The 21,521-nt window shown below is 38.8% G+C and overlaps 1 long non-coding RNA gene across 1 annotated transcript in view; it reads right to left on the bottom strand.

Moving 5' to 3' along the window:
- The window catches only part of LOC110395065, a 60,297-nt gene continuing 53,917 nt past the window's right edge, over positions 15,142-21,521 (bottom strand). The window contains exons 4-6 of the long non-coding RNA XR_002436135.1: positions 21,117-21,314; positions 20,017-20,158; positions 15,142-19,809 (exon numbers count right to left, since the gene is read on the bottom strand). This is a non-coding gene — a long non-coding RNA (uncharacterized LOC110395065). The remainder of the gene's footprint in view (positions 19,810-20,016; positions 20,159-21,116; positions 21,315-21,521) is intronic.

Genomic DNA, 21,521 nt, shown 5'->3' with positions numbered 1-21,521 from the left:
TGCCAGCCAGTCTTCAGGAAAAACTTTAAGCAAAAATAAAACACCTGTTTTCTCCTCTCCCTTCTAACTGAAGAAAATGGAAAGATACTGGAGAGAAAGGGGCAAAAAAAAAAAAAAAAAAAAAAAAAAAAAAAAAGACCAAGAAATCCCCAAAACTTTGATAACTCTTGTTAGTTTCTCTATATTTGCTTATCAAGCTCTACCTTGCCTGCAAAAGGCAATACAAGAAAAAGAAAACATAACAAAAATACAGCAGCTTCCCTACCCAGCTCAGCAGCAGCATCCAGAGGGCAGGGCAGCACTTCACAGTAGAGATGGCTCTCTGCAAACTGACATCCTCCATCAACTAAGCAGAACGAAGGCATGCAAGCCCTAATTAAGGTGATATAAGGGGTCTGCCACAGGCAGACCCAGCAAATCATAGTTTCCTTACAGAGATGGTGAAGCTGAAGAGAGGAACACTTGGGGTGATTTTATGTAAAGCACATTCAGAATGTAACTCAAATGCTTGGGGTCTACCACCAAAAAGACCAGCTTTCTAACACTGTAAAGAGAAGCAAAAAAGGTTGCAGGGAAGTGCTTGAGGCATGTTGCACCTTCCTTTTGTACACAGACATAAAAACACATGAGAATGCTGTAATACATTGAAGCATTAGTTTTGTGTATCTAGGCATATTGTTTTATGAAAATTAGTTACAGTTTCTTTGTGGTTGTAACTATTTTATAAGACCTAAATTTCATCACATATTTATCTGAGTGTTACTCTATATTGCAGTTGTGGCAAATCTCTGTCTTTAGAAGGGAAAATTCTTGCATTGTACCGCTGTTTAAGTAGAGGTGGTACTGCAAATTACAAAATTATAAATAAATAATTACAATATTATATGTTAAAACAGAATGAATTGTCCTGGTTCTCCTATTTCTTAGGTCAGAAGTTAGTTAAGTCTTGTCAGCTCTCTCTCAAAACCTGTAAGTCCTGTCCCAGAAGGAGGGAGTAGCTGTGCTGTAAGTGCCATGTAGAGGATAAGCAGGCTGTCCCAAAAGCCATCCAGGGACAGACTGTGAGCTGCAGAAACACTGAATGCATGCTGATATAGACTGGCTTAGCAATATAAATCAATACACCAGCTTAAGGACCAATATATTAATTTAGTAAAAGGAATCAATGAGTGCTAATTCTAAAACTTTCCATTTCAGCTTTGCTTGATGTGTGAACAGCCTTGTTTTTCTCAATGATCCTGCTTCACAGAAGCACTGAAGCCACAATAAGACCACTTTTATCTTTGCATCCACCAGGTACAAGGGCTTTCTCTTGAGTTCTACATAAATTGTTTTGAGTTACAGTGCACCAAGACAGAAAATTGTTCATTATGGCATAACAAGCAATGGAAATTTGTCATACTGTGGAAAAATAGCTAAAGGTTGGCCAAAAGTCACTGTGATGAAGCTGAAGGAGAAATAAAGGGGAGGAAGCATGTGGTCATACAACCACCCTAGATACAACCATGCATACCCACAGGGACATTAGCATATATTAATGAGTTCTTGGAAAAGAATGAATATATATGTTAATGTACTGCATATGTACGTCTTAACTTTTTAAATGTAGAACCTGAACTCAGAGAGTGAGCATTTGATTTATTGAATCACCCAGTATGTATCATGAGGGATAAAGAAATGTCGACTTTCTAACATGTCAGCAGTTTACGGGCTGGTTCAGCCCAGTTCCGTGACAAATGGAGCGGGGGACCCACGGACCCACGCCCTGGGAAAGGGAAAAGGGAAAAAGGGTAGGGAGATGGGCCTAAAAACAAAATAGCAGCAATGATCTGAGGAGAAACAAATTAATTTACTAAATAAGATATTGGAATGCAAAATAATATAATACAATATAATTACAAATTAAGAAAATAAGTCCAATCAAATGAGAGAGAGTGTCCAAAATTAAAGTAGGCCTTTCTCTAATACCAACAGTGAGATGGCTGGGGAGCAAGATGCTGCCGGGACGAGAGATGGGACAAGAAGAGGGCAGGTCTCGTGATATGCGAGTTTTTATCTTTCCCTCTGACTGGAAAATGGTAACAGGGCAGCAAAGTCCTCTGGAGAATGTAGTACTTCTTCTCTTCTGAGAACCAGGTACATACACTACATGATGTTATGATGTGGAATACCAATAAGCAAAAATCATAAAACCATGACATAACACCACATTGCAGTTAAGAGAGTTTTATTCCCAGATTTCAGGTGACAATACAAGGGGGTCTGTGCTCGAAGACAACATATGTGTATCTGAAATGGGTGAAGGAAAGATAGCCCAAGCTGATCATCTATCTGATCTTGGGTATTTCAGGGGGAAAAGAAAGCAAGGCCAAGATCTCTCCAGCCTGCTTTTTTAGGAGCACGATGTTGACGATGCAGACCAGCCTGAGAGAGAGTTTCCCAGCCCCACATTGCTCCTGGTTCCATGGGGACTATGAACAGTACAACTGTGCAGAAAGGAGCAGACCTTCACGGAATATCCCAAGACTATCATTTCTTTCACCTTAAAAATACAGTTCTGAATCCTGTCAGATAATTCACTACCTCCTGCTTCAGTCTTTTGTTTCTAGGGGATGAGCTGGAAACAGGAAATAATAGCCATGAAGATTAAAATGGTCTGAGGATTTAAGGTCTGAATAACAGCAGAGAATTTTATTCATATTAGTATTTCTCACCCAAAAGCTGGAAAATCATATTTGCAGTGGTCTTCTGCAGCTTGTTGTGCATGCATATGTCTTAAAACCAATTTGGTTTCTCAGTTATTTCTAAGATAGAATCTCCTGAAACACGCTGACTATCTCTTAGTGTTTTACCTTTCTAATGGCGCATTGTGTATGTACACAAAGGTTTTTGCTCTTCTCCAAAAGGATTCTTCTAAGTATTTCTGGGTTGGGTTGCATGAACTGAAATCTCAGCATGAAAAGATCATAAATTCCCTCTTTGTTTGCCTAATGAAGACCATGGTAAATCCAAGTCCTAATTCAAAGTTACAGAGCCATAATAAGTTCATAATAATACACGGATGCAGAAAATGTATACTATGCCAAACAAAATTGAATAGTCTGCTGTATCAAATACAGTCCCATTTAAAGAGATGTTAAAAAATACCCAAATAACAAAATTCGAATTAGACTTTACTGTATTCATCCTGAACATGCCTAAATGCTTTAACCAATGAAATATTAGTAAAAGAAAAAAAAAAGAAAAAGGAAAAACTCTGTACCCATCTTAGAGAAGATAAAGAAGAACTTTATGCAGAGAGACAGGTCATTTGTCTGGACACAGGATTAGCAATTCATTTTCTCATGTTCATACCCTCCTGTAGACAGCAGTGCTGATCATTCCTGCTGTCTTTGTTTATGAAGAGTGAAGTGAGTGAGACTTGGGTTTATGCATTGATCTTGATGCAACTGTGCCTCTTGGAAAAAGGGAAAAAAGAGAAGTCCCCATTCAGACCAGGGGACAGGGTCAACATTAGTGTAGAATGCGTTGTCTCAATATTCTTATCATGGTGGCATCCCATAGCCTTGGCCAGATGACTTTCTGGTTGCAGTTTCTAAGTCAAGTGTCCATATCGGTGGTTTTATCAATGGGTCATTTGCAGCCCAACAAAGAGATAACATTGGTCCATACATTGTTAAAGACATTGAAATGTAGGGAAGAATCAGAGACAGACTAGAGGAAGCAAAAGAAATAAAAATTTAACAACAGTGAAGTAAAACAAGTGCAAAATAAAGAATTACACCCCTTGCAAGTGTATTTAGCCTAACAGGAGTGCCTTGGGACACAATCCCGTTCAAGGTAACAGCGATGCTTACACTGCTGTTACTGAATGTGTCCCTTCCCACATCCATTTGTCAGGAAGCAGGTTCAGCCACTGCTCAGAGCTCAGGATACAAAGTCTCTACAAGCTTGTTTCAGACCCTGAAACCCAATAGAGTGTCAGAATTTATGGTGGTTCCATGTATTTATGATCTCTAGCTCTATGGCAACCTTAGTAAAGTCATTGCATTGATGTGTGAATAAGTCATTTCATAATCACTCTAATTTTATTTCTGAAAGTAAAGTTTCTCATTATGCACTAATCAGACTTCTAATCCCTCAGCCCTTACTTTTCTCCCCTCCGTAGGGAAGCCATACAGAATTATCAAATATACCACCTTCTTTTTAATGTGCTCATAAAAAGTCATCAGATAAGAGGCACTCTGGCATCAGAAAAATGATTAAGCTATTTACAGTGAATATATCCACAAATGAAGATACTATTAATTTGATAAAAATCTATATTAAAATATCTGCTTTTGAATAAAAAGCATCCTTCTTGATTATTTTAAAATCTAGGCATTATGCACCCAGTATAGAAGCTACATTTGTATTATTTCCTTGCCATATAACTAAGAAAGCAAATTTCCTGTTTCTTGATGAATATAAAGTTCATGATATGTTTAATCAAAGGTCTCTTCTCTTTGAATCTGAAGAGACTGGATCATCCTAGATGTATCATTTGACTTCTTATGATCAGTATCTCAGGAGCTTTGTAAGCTGGGTGATTTGCCAAGGTTCATCAGCCACTGATGACTAAATGAAGAAAAAAAGTACATATTGTACCAGCCTTGGCTACCCATCCCTATTAACTATAATCTGTAGCCAGCATTAGCTACTTTTGTTGGCAACATCTGGTAACATCTGGCTCATTTATATAAAATTTGGAAAATATTTTTATTTTATGCACAAGCCCATCGTTCCTGGTAGCTGCATGTCATCACAATACTGAGTGAAGCATGTGCTTAAATGGTTTCCTGAAAAGGCACATCATTCATAACAAGGCTCTAAATTAGTTTTCTTCTCTGTCTAAATAAGGATGTTTTCCAGGCTTTCATATTTATTTTTATTTTAACTTCACGTTCAGGTAAATACTAAAAAAAAGTCTCTTTGGATGTTCATAGCAATGAGTTCCCCAAATTATGGCCTTCTAATATTACAGAATCACAGAACTGCAGGAGTTGGAAGGGACCTCAAGAGATCATCAAGTCCAATCCCCCTGCTAGAGCAGGTTCCCTACTACAAGTCACACAGGTAAATGTCCAGAATGGTCTTGAACATCTCCATAGAAGGAGATCCTCAATTTCTCTGGGCAACCCGTTCCAGTACTCTGTCATCCTTACTGTAAAGAAGTTCTTCCACGTATTTCTGTGGAACTTCCTAAGTTCAGGTTTTTGGCCACTGCTCCTTGTCCTAACATTACACACCCCTGACAAGAGCCTGGCTTCGTCCAATTGCCTCCCACACTTTAAATATTTATAAATATTGATCAGATCCCCTCACAGTCTTCTCTTCCTTAGGCTGAACAGTTCCGGGTCTCTTAGCCTTTCCTGGTACAAGAGATGCTTCAGGCCCTTCATCATCTTTGCTGCCCTCCACTGGACTTTTGCTAGGAGATCTCTGTCTTTTGAACTGAGGAGCTCAGAACTGAACACAGTATTCCAATTGTGGCCTCACCAGGGCAGAGTAGAGGAAGAGGATCGCCTTCCTCGACCTGCAGTCCTCATAAGGCAGCCTGCAATGGTTTGGGTTAACTTCATTCTCAGATGGTCAAGGTATTTACCCTCAAATATGATTTTACAGTGCTCAGGAAATAAATAATGTAGCAGTGGTTCTCATCCCTCATCATCTTCCATAAAAAATGTGGCTACTTGTTTAATTAATTTGAAATACAGAAGTGTAGGTCACAACATCCACGTAAGTCCAAGCAACTTAACCAGTCAGACATGGAAAGAAGAGTAAGGTTGGCTCTAGCAGAAAACAGTGGATCGTGGATAATATTTCAGCTTTTCTGGTTAATTATAGAAAGTGTCAGGCAACGTTATATGAGGGAAGAAAGCAAAGTGTGAGAACAATAATTACCATGAAATTCATTGCCCAAAAGTGTCAGACAAAGTAATAACTAGGATCCTTTGCGTGAGGAGAATGGGCAAATTGGTGACATGAGCAAATACTTTATGAGAGTTCTAAGGTCCAAGTAGAAATATATTAGTCAAGTATAAAACTTTAGTGTTTCGATATAGTGAGGTTGTTATGAACTCTGGGTTTTACTGCACTGCTTTCAGCTAAGAGGCATACTGAAACTTCGAGCAGAGCAGTTTGGAAGTTCACACCTGCTCACACATACCTGGACAGGCAGCACCGCAAAATAAAGCAGAGTTGGACAAGGCTGTCTAGGTTACAGTTACATATGAAAAGCAAACACGAAAAATAAATAGTATTTTGCAGCCTTAAAGGCTAACATATAAATTAGCCAGTCTGGAGTAAGTGCCAAAGGACAAAATCATTCAGTCTCTCTCTTTGCCTCTCAGCAGCATGGGCAAATGGGCTGCAATAACATAGAACATGTGGCAGTACTAAAGGTCTAAACTTTCTTCTCTGAATTGACCAAGATCTTTCATGAAGACCATGAAAGATATGGTGATATTCAGTTTGACATACCTGAGACTCAAATATTGGTTTGGATGTCCCTTCAAAATTCACCTCAGATGAATAAGAGCTGCTGATTCCCTGCACAACTGAGATTACCCAGTCCCAGGGAAACCCTCTGCAGATATCCACAAAGACAGTAAGCAGGATAAAATGTGGTGGACTAGTTCCTGATGGCAGGGAACAAGAGAACTTTAAGAGATAAGACCACTGATACTATGGCTCTCATTTCAAAAAATGGCAAGAAAGATGCTTGATTTCTTGGGACTGGAGAAGGACTTGACACTCATAGTTCTGAGGTTTGTAGTTTCAAACAACTTTTCCTCTGTCTGCTGTAGTTGTCTCCAAAAAGCCGATGGTTACAGATAGTGAACACAATGACTTTTAAGATTAAAAAAGACTACGTGCTTCAACAGAACACAACAACCTTCAAATTAAAAAGATGATATGCTTTAACAGGTATCAGAAGATTTCCCTTTCACATGACGATGTTGTTTTCACTTCAGACAGCATTTTTGACAAAGTCTCATAGTCAAGGTTAATAACAAAATCTGAGGTGTGGGAATTACGAAATGAATAGAAAGATGGCCTAAAAAGTTTAAAACAGAGTTGCATGAAAAACACGGTAAGGGCTGAAAAGGCAGCTGCATCTTGCAAGAATGATGGAAATGATGAAAGGATGGGTAGCAAAGGAAAGCAGATGCAGCAGAGAAATTGAATGGTTTTGATCATTCAAAAGCTTAAAGATGACAATGTTTATTGCTGATGGACAGTTATGAAATCAGATTGGTAAGAAGAAGAGGATACTAAGCAATAACATTCAGCTTCATGAAGAATGAAAAGTGAGAAGCGACAAGAGAGTCAAAATAGTAAAGACAAAAAAATCAAGCAAAATTAATTTTGTCTGGTACAAACACGTTGGTACAAGCCCATGGAAATGGGCTTTGAAAATGAAAAGATGGGATTGAGAAGGGTAGGAAAGAGCCTAAGCAAAATAAAATAAAATAAAAGCATCTTATTTTATCAGGATATTGCAGACTACGACCCACTGAGAGCAAAACAATTCCTGACTCTGCATCCAGATCATGGCAGTGCAAAAGAGTTTGCTTCTCATCAGTTCCCTGCCTGCTGCACACTAAGACTTCTATTGCTCTTCCCAACAACACATCAAAGAAGCAGCCTTGGAAACCAGCCTTGGAAACCAGCCTTGGAGATGTCATATTATTGCTGCATTGCATTTGCTTCCACATTATTCCTATATCTGCATTAAATTTGTCACAGTGATTATAAGTCTCAGATATTGGTAGATTTATAACAGCAAGGGTTTGTTGGAAATAGACATTTTTGATGGACAGGCACGTTCAATTTCTTTTTCCCAATACAGTGTTGCAGAAAGCAGCAGATTTTTTTCCTGAAGGATGATTGTGAAAAAAAATAAAAACTGAATTTTTGACTATTTCTTAATATTCTTGCCCCCTCCTCTAAGCCCAAATAGAGGTAACTTCTGCAGTCAGGTTCTGAAATCACAGTAGTATCTTCTAATAGAAGTTTACAATTTGCTGTTTCCATGTACATTTCTGCCAGTAGATTCATTCTTTGAATATTCATGGACAAGAAAAAACGAAAGAGTGCAAACAAATGCAAAAAATATGTAATTTTTAAAGTGTAACCACAGACTCAGAAGCTGGAACACGTACATGAGCTGTGCTTGGCAAGGAATGTTAATGTGCTGCTAAGGGGATATATACTAACAATATGAAACTCTTACCATGTGTCATTCACATGGTATGTGGATGATGACATCTGCATTCACAACTTGCTGAAAACTCAGCTTGTCTAAACTGTATAAGGGCTTACAACTAAAGAAGTCTGTCTTATATCTCATAACACGCAGCTTTCCATGTAATTACAACATAAGACTTCCTCTGAATTTGGTAATTAGACTAATTCAGAATCAGATAAATCATCATTTATCAGCCTAAAGTTCATTGCCAAGATTCAGCTCTGCCGAATCATAAAAATTCATCTTCCTGGAGCAGGAGCAGGAATCACTGCTCCCTTTCTGGCCTGACAGGTTAAGCCTATTGTAACAAAGTTCAAAAGAATTAGCCTGTCTTTAATTTTGAGCGTGAACATAAACAACATAGAGAACTGGAGCTTAATTATTGACCTGCTTACTCAGCAGCTAGTCCAAGTGCTCTCAAGGCTGCTCTCAGCAGAAATGACTGCACAGAGCTCAGGCAACCTGCCTGTGGAGTTCTCACCACTCTGAAATTCAGCATCCAGTGCTTAAATTTAGGCTCAGACTCAATTCACCAAATTTGTACAGAAAGCAATTGCAGTCAAGAGGCTTGCCTCAATGACTCCACCAAAATTACATGATTTAAAGAAGCCAGATTTTGTTTTATCTGTTCTTAAACTAATCTGCACCCTCCAGCAGGAATTGTAGATTGGAACATAAGTGTTACATGCTGCAGCTGACCCAGGTGTTCTCTTTCAGGTGTGAAACTGAAGCCTTTTTACTGCTTAAGGCTAATTAATTGGAGCTAGAATTATTTTCCTAAGCTTTTTATTGCTGTTGCTCTCATCATAACCTTTCAATTTCACTAAAATTAATCTGAACAAAAAAAAATCAGAAAAAAGAATTGCTGCTGTTTGGCAGCGTAGAGGATTACTCATTTCTGTAGCTAGAAAAAGGGCAGAAAACTAAGTCATCCAATGAGAGAACCATGCTTTAGTCATGATAGCAGAAATAATACTGTAAAAAAAACCATCCTTAACTTCAGTTGGGTTTTTTCTGGGAGGTGGGATAGACAGACTCATATTAGTTTTGAAAGTTATTTACCAGCAGCTGGCAAAATTTTGCCCCAACACAAAACTCTGATATTTTTTATTAATCTCCCAAGTTATTTTCTGGAACAGAAAACCAGAGGTGAAATATTTGTATCATTTAAAATCCGACTAACAAGGACAAAGTGTAAGTAACATTTTCCCATGCACACATAGAGTTCCATCATAAGGAAAGTATTCTTCACATAAATAACATTCAGGGAAGACATGCAGAGTGCTCCAATTAACAGCCTGTTAGGGATACTGATGGGGAAGTTAGTTTACCCAGAGTCTCTGTTGCAGGCTCACAACAATCAAAAGCTATAGTAAAAAAATACTGGACTGCTCTGAATTTACTCCCCAGCAAAAATGAAAAATAAAAATCAAGCCATTTTTGCATGTTGACTTATTTCATACTTACTAGTTACCTTCCCAAGGGCTCAGTTTCTTTTCAGTTTAATAGCCATAATGTACCACAACTGCTCAAGGTAAAGAAATCCTTTCAGTAACCTAGCAATAGAACAACATGTTTATAGAAAAAGTAAGTGAGATTGAGAGACTTGTTTAATATATTACAAGAATTTTTGGGCAGAGCACCCCACAACTAAATTGTTATAGTTCTACCAACCCTCGGAAACATCAGATATTCCTGGCACTGCAGTGAGAACTCCCTTGGAGATCACGGCTGTTCCCCAGTATTGCCTGCATGCCTACTAACACTGGCCTCCAAAATATACTTTTTCCTCCCCAGACTTTGTGTAAGCAGCTCTAGGGCCAGCTTGCACTATTGAGCAAAAATTCTTCTTCTCACTCTGAAAGTGGATTATAGTACTGATCAAAGACAAAGCATTTCAACAGCCTGAATTAAGGACTGCTGCTCCCATAAAGAGGGAAGGTTATCTTACATCAGGTTGAGAAGACCTGGCTTTACAACTAGGAAAATAATTAAGGATAAAGTAATATCTAAGTCTGCTGTGATTAAATACGTACTCAAAAGAAAGAATAACAAATGCATTAAAAAGGTTTTGAAGAGAAAATAATTTCCTTATGTGCTTTAGCCTCCCAGCTAGCTTCTGAGGTCAGTTCAATACCCAGTGGAATGGGTGGGCTGGATAGTTTCTCCTCTTTAAGGTTCTCTCCCTTTTCAGTTTACCTGCCTGTTCTTCCTTACAACTTGGCACGGAGAAGCCAAGACCTTCAGAGGTTCACAGATTGTTTCTTTCTCCCTAGTCCATGTTATTTTTCCATTGTGTGCCTTTATTGCTACAGAATTCAAGCTGCCTCCTCTGGCTTCTAGCCACCCCAGAACACAGTGGTGCAGCTGTAGGAATAGCATCTTTTGGGAAGTGGTAGTGACATGTCTGGAGTGATCGTGTTTGTCAGGTTTTTCCATTTACAGCCTGCCTTGAAGTGTAAACTGAATAAAGTATTGCTATGAAGTTGAGGTACAGGCCCTACCTTACCTCTCACTAAATTTTGGGGAATCACGTCACAAGCAGATTTTTATGTTCTGATAACCCTTTCCATGGGATAAGTAAGAAAACTCCCTGTTACATTATCTTGCCAGGCGTTTCATGCTTAATTTTAAAAGATGGACAACGTTTCCATGGAGAAAATCTGCACTGCCCTGAGCTCCTGCAAGCAATTCCCCCAGTGCCACCATCTGTACACTGAAACATGCACAGACGCACTGTAACATAGGAATTGTGAAAACAGCTGGTATCCACCTTGCTACTGGACATCAGCACATTCTGCCACTTTTCCTCATTTGAGTAGCTCTTTCTCCTTTCCTTCTCTCCATAATTAATGAATATATGTCACTGACAAAGAATGTCAGTCTCCTTTGTTTGAAACAGATCACATGCACCTATGCCATATCTGAGTATTCAAGCTCAAAAACCCAAGTGAAAGCTGTATTTTATAAAGTCCTAACTATACACATTTTTCAGAATTATTTGTTTTATTTAAAAATATCAGCCTTGTGAGAATTTTGTATACTTTTTGAAAATTTGGAATGTTTATTTTTCTCATAATTATGGACCTGAAACTGCAATCACAGTTCCATTGCCATCAAAAGCCTCTGTCTGTGAAGTGGCTCGTGTATCCTGTCCCGCCTTGTGTTCTGACACAATCTGGAGTACAATCCAGTGTCCACTTTTCACTGAAGAAATGCAGTGATTTCAAAAGCAGATACTTCCAGGTAACTGCAAAATGTGATCCCACTTGTATGTGAATCACATGAACAGTGTCCTCAAGGTTAGCCAAGAAAATTACACCGAAATTACAAGAAAAAAAAATTACATGAAAATTACTAAATCTGATTGAAGAGATGGAAGGATGTAAGGTCACACTAGTAATAAGTCATTGTTTAACAATACCGTGTTCATTATCAAGGACTGAGGTTGCTTCAGCTTAACAACTCATGTTTTAGATGCATTACCTACAAGACATGCCATTGCAATCAAAGCAGCCAGAGGCCTGAAATTATCACAGAAGTTTCTCTTAGATCCAAATACAAGTTGAGAATGATAGGCTTTTTCTACTGTTACACAGGTAGAAATAGTATTACTTTCTGGGGTGAAAACAAAACCCAAACAAATCAGTCATAGTTCCTCCTGGACCTCCTGCAGCCGCCCAGTTGTGCATACTATGACTTAAAAAGCTTTCCACTATGCTGCTTCTGCTGTCATGCTGTATGTGGGTTGTGGCAGCTAAATACTTGTACTTGGTTCTCTTTTCTGATGATACTAGCTGGCTACCAATCAGCGTTACACTGATTATTAATGCAGTGCAGAAGCAAAATACACATAAAACACATTTGTCATGATTCCTGCACTTAGTATTTGGCTTATAGAATCATAGAATCGTTAAGGTTGGAAAAGACCTCTAAGATCATCTAGTCCAACCATTATAGTTTGATTTCAGTGAAACACGTTTTCCAGCTACGCAGAGTTCCATCAAACAACCCAATTAATGTCTGTCACAGAGCTCAGGAACCATGACCCAATGATATCATCAAATAACCTCTCTGACATCAATACCTAACTGACATCAATAAGATCATAATTTCCTCTTCCAGAAGTGACGTAACGTGTTAAAAAGCACAGATGCCTTCAGTAACATTAACAAGCAAGGATGTTTCTCCACATCCACATGCTACTCATCTCCATTATCCTCAAGGCCACCAAGGTGGAAACTTTGCATATTTGCTTTCATTGTAACCTGTGCACTTATAAATGAATAAGCCCAAACCCACTTGTTACCTAGCCTACAAAAAGATGTGATTCTGTTTGCAAGGTCATTACACACTACATCAAATCTCAGTGTGTGAGACTTTTTCTACATCAAGTGCTGACCAGTTTTAGCTTATTAGGGATAAGAAACAAAAAAACCTATAAAAATGCAAATTTCAATTATCTGCTGCAAAACTCACGAGTGGACCTTTGTAAGGGGATATCTCCAAATTTTTATACTCAGTTGTTAAAAATGGCATTTATACCTAACTATATCCTTGGGGAAAGAGAGTGCAAACATAAAGGAAAATTGGCAAGCCAGTAAGTGCATTGCCCTTGTCTGTCCTTCCTTAGGAGAATTAGGCTAAGACATTCTGATACATAAAGGAAGTTATAGGAGCATTTAATGGCTCAGTTAAAGTTCTATGCCTCATAGATATGCATTGGAAGACCACATCAAATCACTGGCACAATGTAAATACTGCTATAGACAATCACTGAAACAAGCTGTGCACCACTGTGCCATTAGTGCACGAGCCAAAGTACAGCTGCTTTCTCAAGGAATCACTGAAATTTATACAATTATTACATTCCTAATCAACCAACCAAGGAGAGCTCTGAAGAAGCACCATTTTATTTTTCAGTTATAATTTTGCTAGCATTTTGAAAATTGTATGTTAAAAATAAATAAGGCACAAAAGCAATTGGACATGATACTTCAAAGACACAAAATTGTAAGACTCGTTATCTTTTGAAGGAAGATCCTATTAAACATATTAACCGTACACCTAATGTTATTGAAATCGGAAGAAACTACAGCACAGAAGGGCATGGCAGATATGAAGTTAGGGCCTTACACAGAACTTAGAAAGAAACAAGACAAGACAGTTCCTTTAGAAAGATCAAGAAATTTTTTGTTATTGCCAACAAGTCATGAGTGACATAAAATAGCAACATTTTTATAGTAGAACTAGATATGTTTTAGTCAACAGATGTGCAACTAAAAGCTGTTCTTAGGCAATAAAACTCCATTTTTATAAAAAACTACATTTTTCTAAAAGACTTTGAAAAACTAAACCAAGGGTTGTTTGTGTCATCCAGAGTGCATCTGTAACATAATTCTTTGCTGTACAAATACTCTAAATGTATTCCCAACAACAAATAAATCTCTGACAGAATATTAAACCTATATTTTCAAAATGTACTAGTATTACTAGCACCTTCTAATACTTCAAGGCAACATGAGTTTTCAGAGATGTATCTCTGTAAAACTGCTTCCTTCAAGACATCCTACATGGACATCTCAAAAATGGCACATTTTAAAAGTTTAAATCTAAATTTAGGAAGCTCATAAGATATCCAGAGACAAGAACTGCAATCTCCATTTTTCTTCACAGAACACTTAACAATGTGGGTAGCTACTGAGCAAGTTTTACCTCCATACACTTCAAACAAGCAAGGAGGCTGAAGTGGCAGGATCAGCTCTAAGAATCAGGAGATTGTTTGACCTTCAAAAAATTCTAAATCATGGCTCCTAGCTACAGTTGCAGGCAGAAGAATACCTAAATTGTGAGGGTGGAGTTGTTAATAACACGTAATTTTTACTCTCACTGACTTTTAAAATGTTACGGTGGTCAGGTGAGGTCCCTGGCGACTGGAAAAAAGGCAATGTTGCACCCATTTTTAAGAAGGGTAGAAAGGATTACCCAGTGAGCTACCAACCTGTTAGCCTTATTTGTGAGCCAGAAAAGATCATGAGTGAACTATTTGATGGACAAAGAACTGGCTGCAGGATCGAAATCAGAGAGTGGTAGTCAGTGGCTCCATGTCTGGATGGAGATCAATGAAGAGTGTTGTCCCTCAGGGATCAGTGCTGTGACTGATACTCTAATATCTTCATCAGTGACATTGACACTGGGGACAGGTGCACCTTCAGCAAGTTTGCAGATAACACCAACCTGTGGGGTACAGTTGACATGCCCAAGAGATAAGAGGCTATCCAGAGGGACCTAGACAGGCTCGAGCAGTGCATCCAGGAGAACCTCATGAGGTTCAACAAAGCCAAGTGTAAGGTCTTGCACGTGGGTCATGGCAACCCCTGCTACCAGTACAAACTGGGGGATGTACGAATTGAGCACAGACCTGCCAAAAAGGACTTGGGGGTACTGGTGGGTAGCAAGCTGGACATAAGCCAGTAATGTGTCCTCAGCCCTGAAAGCCAACCATATTCTGGGCTGCACCAAAAGAAGTGTGGCCAGCAGGACAAGGGAGGTGATCCTGCCATTCTACTCTGTGCTGCTGAGCCCTCACCTGCAGTACTGCATCCAGATGTGGAGTCTTCAGTACAGGAGAGACATGGAGCTGTTGGAGGTCAGAAAGGGACAGACTCTTTAGCAGGGTCTGTTGTGATAGGACAAGGGAAAATTGTTTCAAGCTAAAAGTGGGGAGATTTAGATTGGATAGAGAAAAAAAGTGTTTTATGATGAAGGTAGTGAAGCCCTGGAACATGTTGCCCCACAGAGGTGATGGATGCCCCATCCCTGGAGACAATCAAGGTCAGGCTGGACGGGGTTCTGAGCAACCTGATCTAGCTGTAGGTATCCCTGTTCATTGCAGGAAGGTTGTATTAATGACCTTTAAAGGTCCCTTCAAACTTGAATGATTCTATGATGTTGCTAAGGTCTCTGTTTCCAGTGTGGTTTAATGATCACATCCTATCAAAAAGTTCTTTCCATAGGAGGTAAGTAATAACATTTACCTGAGAGACTGAATTGCATTTTTCTTAACTGCATCATGTTATATTTAAATTAAATAGATTGCAAAAGAATCAGAACATTTATGCAAAATTTTGCTCTTCTGGATATACTTACAGGTATTTACTTAAATTTTAAACAAGATATTTCAACTCTTTCTTCATTATTATTTTAGTCTCCAAGCTTTTCTTCTGAAAGCACAGCTAGTCCTTCAGTGGAGTGGAACTGAACTCTAATTTATGAGCAGGCAGAAAAAAAAATGCAGCTTTCTAAACATTATTTTAAGCTTCACATTTATATGAAATAATAGCCTTCTGCTTTTGGAATGTTCACTTCAGACAGCAATTTTATTGTAACTGATAGATTTTTCTCTAGAAATAGCCTATATAATTCAGAGATTTTTTTCTCCCAACTTCTAAATACTTTTTATTAATTGTAATATTTTTGAGAATGAGAACATCCATAAAATCCTCATCTTTTCAACCTCTCCATCACTTTGTGATTCAGTAGCTTAAGCTGAAAAGATCTGCAGTACCAAACTAACAGCCTGTTATTTTTAAACCAATGATAAGAATTCTCTCTCATCCTGAGTCAATAGGCTCAGAAGGCTGAAAGTGTACATTTTATTATTACAGATCTCTAAAAACTTCAAAGCCAAAAGTCTGTTTAGAGCTTATTTCACTTTAGATGTAATATTTGACTTTCCTTGAATAAGACTTAAGATATTTAAGTGAGGATTGCTAAGGTGAAAATCTGACTTCAGCACTCACTCCCAGTTTAAAGTTTAAGGTGAAAAGCACTCACCGTATTCTGTATCTGCAGTATTTTTTATAACAGTGAAGTCTTACAAAAAAAAAATATACTGATGACATTCTCTCTTACAAGTGTCTTATTTATCTATTTCAAGTGTATACATGCAGGTTGCAGAATAACTGATTTTGCTAGGGAAATGGTGGACATATTTCATCCCTTAACACATTTTATTTGGTCCTCCATTTTTCTCATGGAAAATTAATCCTGTGTTTATCCTCAGAAATATCTCTCTAGCAATGCCCTGAAAATGACTGTTTTTACTTATGATGCATGCTACCATTGTGCTCACAAATGGGAAAGTGGAATAAAAGATCTTCACATCAAGGCTCATCTGCCTTCAATTAATTACACTGCTTTTAGTGACAGCCACCTTCCACACTGTCAGAGGTGCAATGACTACAAGTTTCTCAAGGACAGTGTAATATGGGGATGCACAACCAAAGCATCATTCACAGATAACACTTACGGGCAGTGTGTAGTGCGTGTTGTACCAGAAGAATATTGTAGAAGCAGAAAAATGTGCTATTACAGTGAGCAGGCTTATGATCTACTGACAGTTTTATGGAAAGTTTTGCCTTCCAGATTGCAGCACATAATTTAACACACTAAACTATTGTCTCCGGCACAGGGAAAATGTGTTATTTTTAAGAGAAAGCCACAACAATCCACGTGCTGATTGATTTATTTCCTGTCAGTTTCAAATGTCTAGAGAGAGGGGTCTCTTTCTTCCCCACTGATTTTCCACAAATAAAATATTCTGAGCAACTGATGTTTAAGATCACCGTGCCAAACCCAAATACATACCTCAAATATTTTCCAGCTTTTGCTATGAAAAGCAGTATCTGTGCGATTTCAGAAAACTGCCAGATTTTTAAAAACAGACTCCTAATTCTCTCCTTTTGTGCTTGAATATACATGATTTGGTGGAAAATATGTCCTAAATAAAATTATTCTTGCAGGACATACACTACATAAGAGTAAGGTGTTTGATAAACATTGTACTGTAAAGTTAGGTCAAAAGATCAGTCAGATAAGCCTTACCTTTCCCATCAAACTCAGAATAATTTTGTTGTCAGCCGGGGAACATCTGCTATGTGGCAATGATCAGTGCTTACCTCGCTACACTTTCTTCAGGGCTATAAACCTCTATCCCCTAGTGCTGACCAGCAAAATATGGGGGTAAAAGAGGGAAACAGTTCTGAACCATGGACAATAAAGAGCACTTACTCATTGCCCACTGTATGGCCAACATTTCCCAGCTGAGACTCAGAAAGAGAGTGCTTGGATGAGGCAGTAGTCTTAGTTTGCCTGCAGGTGCTGCAAGGAAGGACACTGCACATATTTGGCCATGGGGCTGAATGCCCTGTAGTCCCAGTGAAGAGAAAGCAATAGATGGGTAGGGTCAGCCCATAGCCCTGGAATGGCAGTGATCCCACTGAGTTCACCACCAGATCCATTCACCTTCAAATAGTTACATCCTTGAGCGGATTTCCAAAGAATTGAGGGGAAGAAACCCTGAAAGAGGTAGATACTATTGCTGCATCTCCTAAGAAGTTATCTAAGTCTCCATTGATTTGTATGTGATAAGTTTATATGCTTAATTCCACCAACTGAGAATCCTATCCACAATTGTCCTGAATTTGGCTAAGAAGGAAAACTTATATGAAGAGAAAACCTGACCTTCAGCAAGTCACAAGGTTAGGATAATCTTTTCATCACATTTTGCATAACATCTCATAAGTCTGAGATTTGCTTTCATTTATCTGAGGCCAAGTTTGGTACGAGTACAAAAAAGATACAGGAAAATTTGAAAAAAAAAAGAAAATCAGTCACCCTCATATATCTTTTAATCATTATTAAGTTATTTTTTCTTTTCTTTTTTTTTCCCCACTTATTTCTATGCTCCCTCATTCCAAAAAGAGAAATTTTAAGATTGATATCTTAAAATTATCATCTTAGAATTCACATGAAGCAAGATGGAAAAATAAGCACTCTCAACAAGGTGAATAAAACACTTCTTCAGAATAATTTTGGCAGAACTTCCTAGGTTTAGTTCTCCATATGCCAACATACAATACACAAATATCTCTTTATCACATCTGTTTCCACTTGCTCATTTGCAGAACAGCAATGAATGAGATAGGCCTGAAAAACCCTGTTGATAGCTATATGGACATTTCCTAATTGTCAGCGTGTAGTCCTACAGTAAGTTTGCCCAGATTTCCTCATATCCTCAGCAGCTTTAGCAAAGCTCCTTCAGCTAACATATGAATCCTCCCAAAGAACTAAAACCCATAGCAGGAAAAAAGAATTGCTCCAAATGGCTAAAATCTAACTACAAAGAAAAGGCAGTTCTCTGTCTTTTCTCTCTCATTTCTGTTCTGGGAGCACACATGGATTTAGTAGCTCCTGAGGGCAATATTGAGTTCTCAGTATACACAGGAAAATACTCACTCTCACAACATCTGTTGGGAAAAATAAATATTCCTCTCTTGTGCCCCAGGACTTCTGGATGAACATCCCTATGTTGTCTCCTCCCATTCCCTGGAAGATGGAAACACTAGCCTCCTTTCCTCAAGAGAATTTCTTCCAAACCATTCTGTAGCACCGGTTCAGCCTGTTCTGAAGTTCCTCCCTGGAATGGAACCAGAACCAGCACTGAAAGTGTGACAGGAATCCTGGGGAAGAAAGAAGGATTTGTGCCAAAGAGCTCCTTCCAACAACAGGCCGCTACTTCAGCAGTTCCCAGTGCAGTTTCACACTACTGGGACAGGTCTCCTTTTCCTGGCAGCAGCACTTTGGGAAAGCTGAGTTTGCCTGCTTCATGGAGCTTCTCTGGTGACAGCACATAGGATGAAGTCTCAGTAAGAACCATGGACTGAAGCAAGAAGCAGGAGCAGATACGAAGATAGGGAGGAAGCAACTGCTTCTCCTCAGTCCAGACTTGTAATGGGTAGACCACGTGCTAACAGGCAGCTGGGCCTCAGACTCCATTTGAAAACTGCTTTTCATCCAGATTGTAAATTCTGCCTCCCCTGTCATCTGCAACAAACCACCTACACAAACCAACAGGCAAGTCCTGGTTCAAACTAATGTTTGCTTCTGTCATAACTGTCATGAAAGAAGGTATATAAGCACAGAGAGGGCAGTACGGGGCTGCCCCCCCAGGAGCAGTGCTAGGAAGTCAGGCAGAATCAAAGCAAAAGAGACTATGCTGTTGTGCAAATGCAGATACCACACTGCAGTGTATAAACCAAAATACATTCTGAGCTGCCCTCTACACCAATAAGGTCACAACTGATGTATTTTCAATTGTGGGCAATGCACACCAAGAAGCTCATGGACTATATTACAAAGAATTCAGAGAGAAGATGTTCAGCCTTCAGAGGATGGACATAATTTGTTCCCCATGATGGGCAGGGCAGGGTAGGGCAAGGCAGGGCAAAAGTAGGGCATTTAAATTTCCGCGAAAAATATTTGGATATGAGGAAAAACAAGCAAATAACAGTGGTAAGAATACACTGGAATCACTTGCCAAGGTGCTTGTAGGATCTCCTTCACTGGGAATCATCAAAAAAGATTAGTGTGGCTGTTTTCATCTCAGTGCAGAAGAATGGGCTACATGGCCTCAATCCTCTTCCACCATGCACCATTCCAGAGGCTGCAAAACACTGAAGGCAGACAAAGCATGTTTTCCTTTTAAAATACAGTTCCCAAGGACAGAAAAGGTAAAATAAAATCCACTGCAATCTCACAACAACTGCTCCCCTTTATCTTTGGAAATACCAGGATAAATGTCAAAAGCTATTCTACAGGGAATGGAAGTATGGAGAAGGATTCCCTCAGAAGGTTTAATTTAAAATGCCTACTTCAGATACCTCCAAATCAATGGACAGGAGAGTGGTTCATCCCAGTCAGCGGCCTTCCCCTCACCATCATCCAGATAAGCATCCTGAAGTGAGGTGGGGCAAGCACTTCTCCCCGTGCAGCAGCATCCTGTGCTAAGCTGGACCCAAGAACCTGGAGAGCAGGCACATAGACAAGAGCAAATGTTGAGGAGCTGCATTGCCAAATGTTTTAGCAGGATGTAGGACACAATGCTGTCCTTTTAACACTCTCTGCAGACCTTAAGCCTGGCTAAAATAGAAGTGGAAAACTAATGCTGAACTAAAATTTAGAAAAATAAAAATAAAAATGAAACCTACTTTCTATGATTGCAAGACACAAGGGTTTCCCAGTTTTCCTACATCAAGTGTAATATCCACGTGAATTTTTCAGGATTTTGTTCATCACATCTATATCCCCAGGGAGGTTCAGAAGAAGGTTGGTGTCAAATGTAGCCCTACAGTTCTCCTACCAAGCTGAAAGATCTTATGTTTTGATACTTGTTTCATCCAGAAACATAATTACAGCAAATGTCAACAAGGAAAATCTAAACTACTTTCTGCGTCTATCACAACCAAGGCTCTGGGTTTCTCAGTGGCAACTTTGGGTTTTCTGGTGGTGAAAATTCAAAGGCCCCTTCAGATAAATTTTTAGGTGAAGACTGTTATTGAATTTAATAAAAATACAGTCACTACACTATCCCTTGTGTTACTTAATTCAATATTTATTTCAATTATTTTATATTTCTCCTATATTTTAATGTTTCTGGAGCAATCCAAAATTTTACATCATATTACAGAATTTTTCAGAGAAAGAGAGAAATAATTTTGGTATGAAACTGAGAACTGCAACTTTTATGAGTATAGGAAGCAGTTCTGATCTGTGGAATTACACATACTACATCATCTCTTAAGCCATCAGTACTGGAATTATTCAGCACAGAAATTAACATTATTAAATTTTAGAAGCAACCTCTCCTGTGATGATGAATGGAGCAATTCAACCCTTCCCCAGTGCTTTTGGCTTCGGTTTCATTGCTTGAAACAATTACACTCTTATTTAACTCAGTCCTTAATTTAAGTGAGTAGCTCACCTGTTCAATTAAACGTCTGTGGAAGCATTGGGGGTTTTGCATAGCTGACAGCATTGTTCTGCACATTGCTTTCTTTCATTAGTAACTCTTAGGTCTAGAAACCATACGGAAGTGGAAGCTGAGCCTCAGAAGAAAAACGTTGCAGCAAGAGGTGGCCTTAAAGCCAACTCCTCACTACCAATAGAGCAAATTCTGTTTCTGTGACAGAAACAAAAAATCATTAAGGTTAGTGTTTAAAAGTCTTTAGACCTCAGCATAGAAAAGCAAAATTCAGAATGCTCAGACAGCCTTCCCACCAGCAGGGTAACAATTATCTCACTTGTAATTTCAGAAAAAAAAATATTACTGTGTCAGGAGAGCAGTAATTTCTACCACGCATGGAACAGTCTTTAAATGAGTTTGAGT

Source organism: Numida meleagris, chromosome 2 (assembly GCF_002078875.1).
Source record: "Numida meleagris isolate 19003 breed g44 Domestic line chromosome 2, NumMel1.0, whole genome shotgun sequence".
Classification (NCBI taxonomy): Eukaryota; Metazoa; Chordata; class Aves; order Galliformes; family Numididae; genus Numida; species Numida meleagris.
This window is presented reverse-complemented; position numbering and strand designations above follow the sequence as displayed.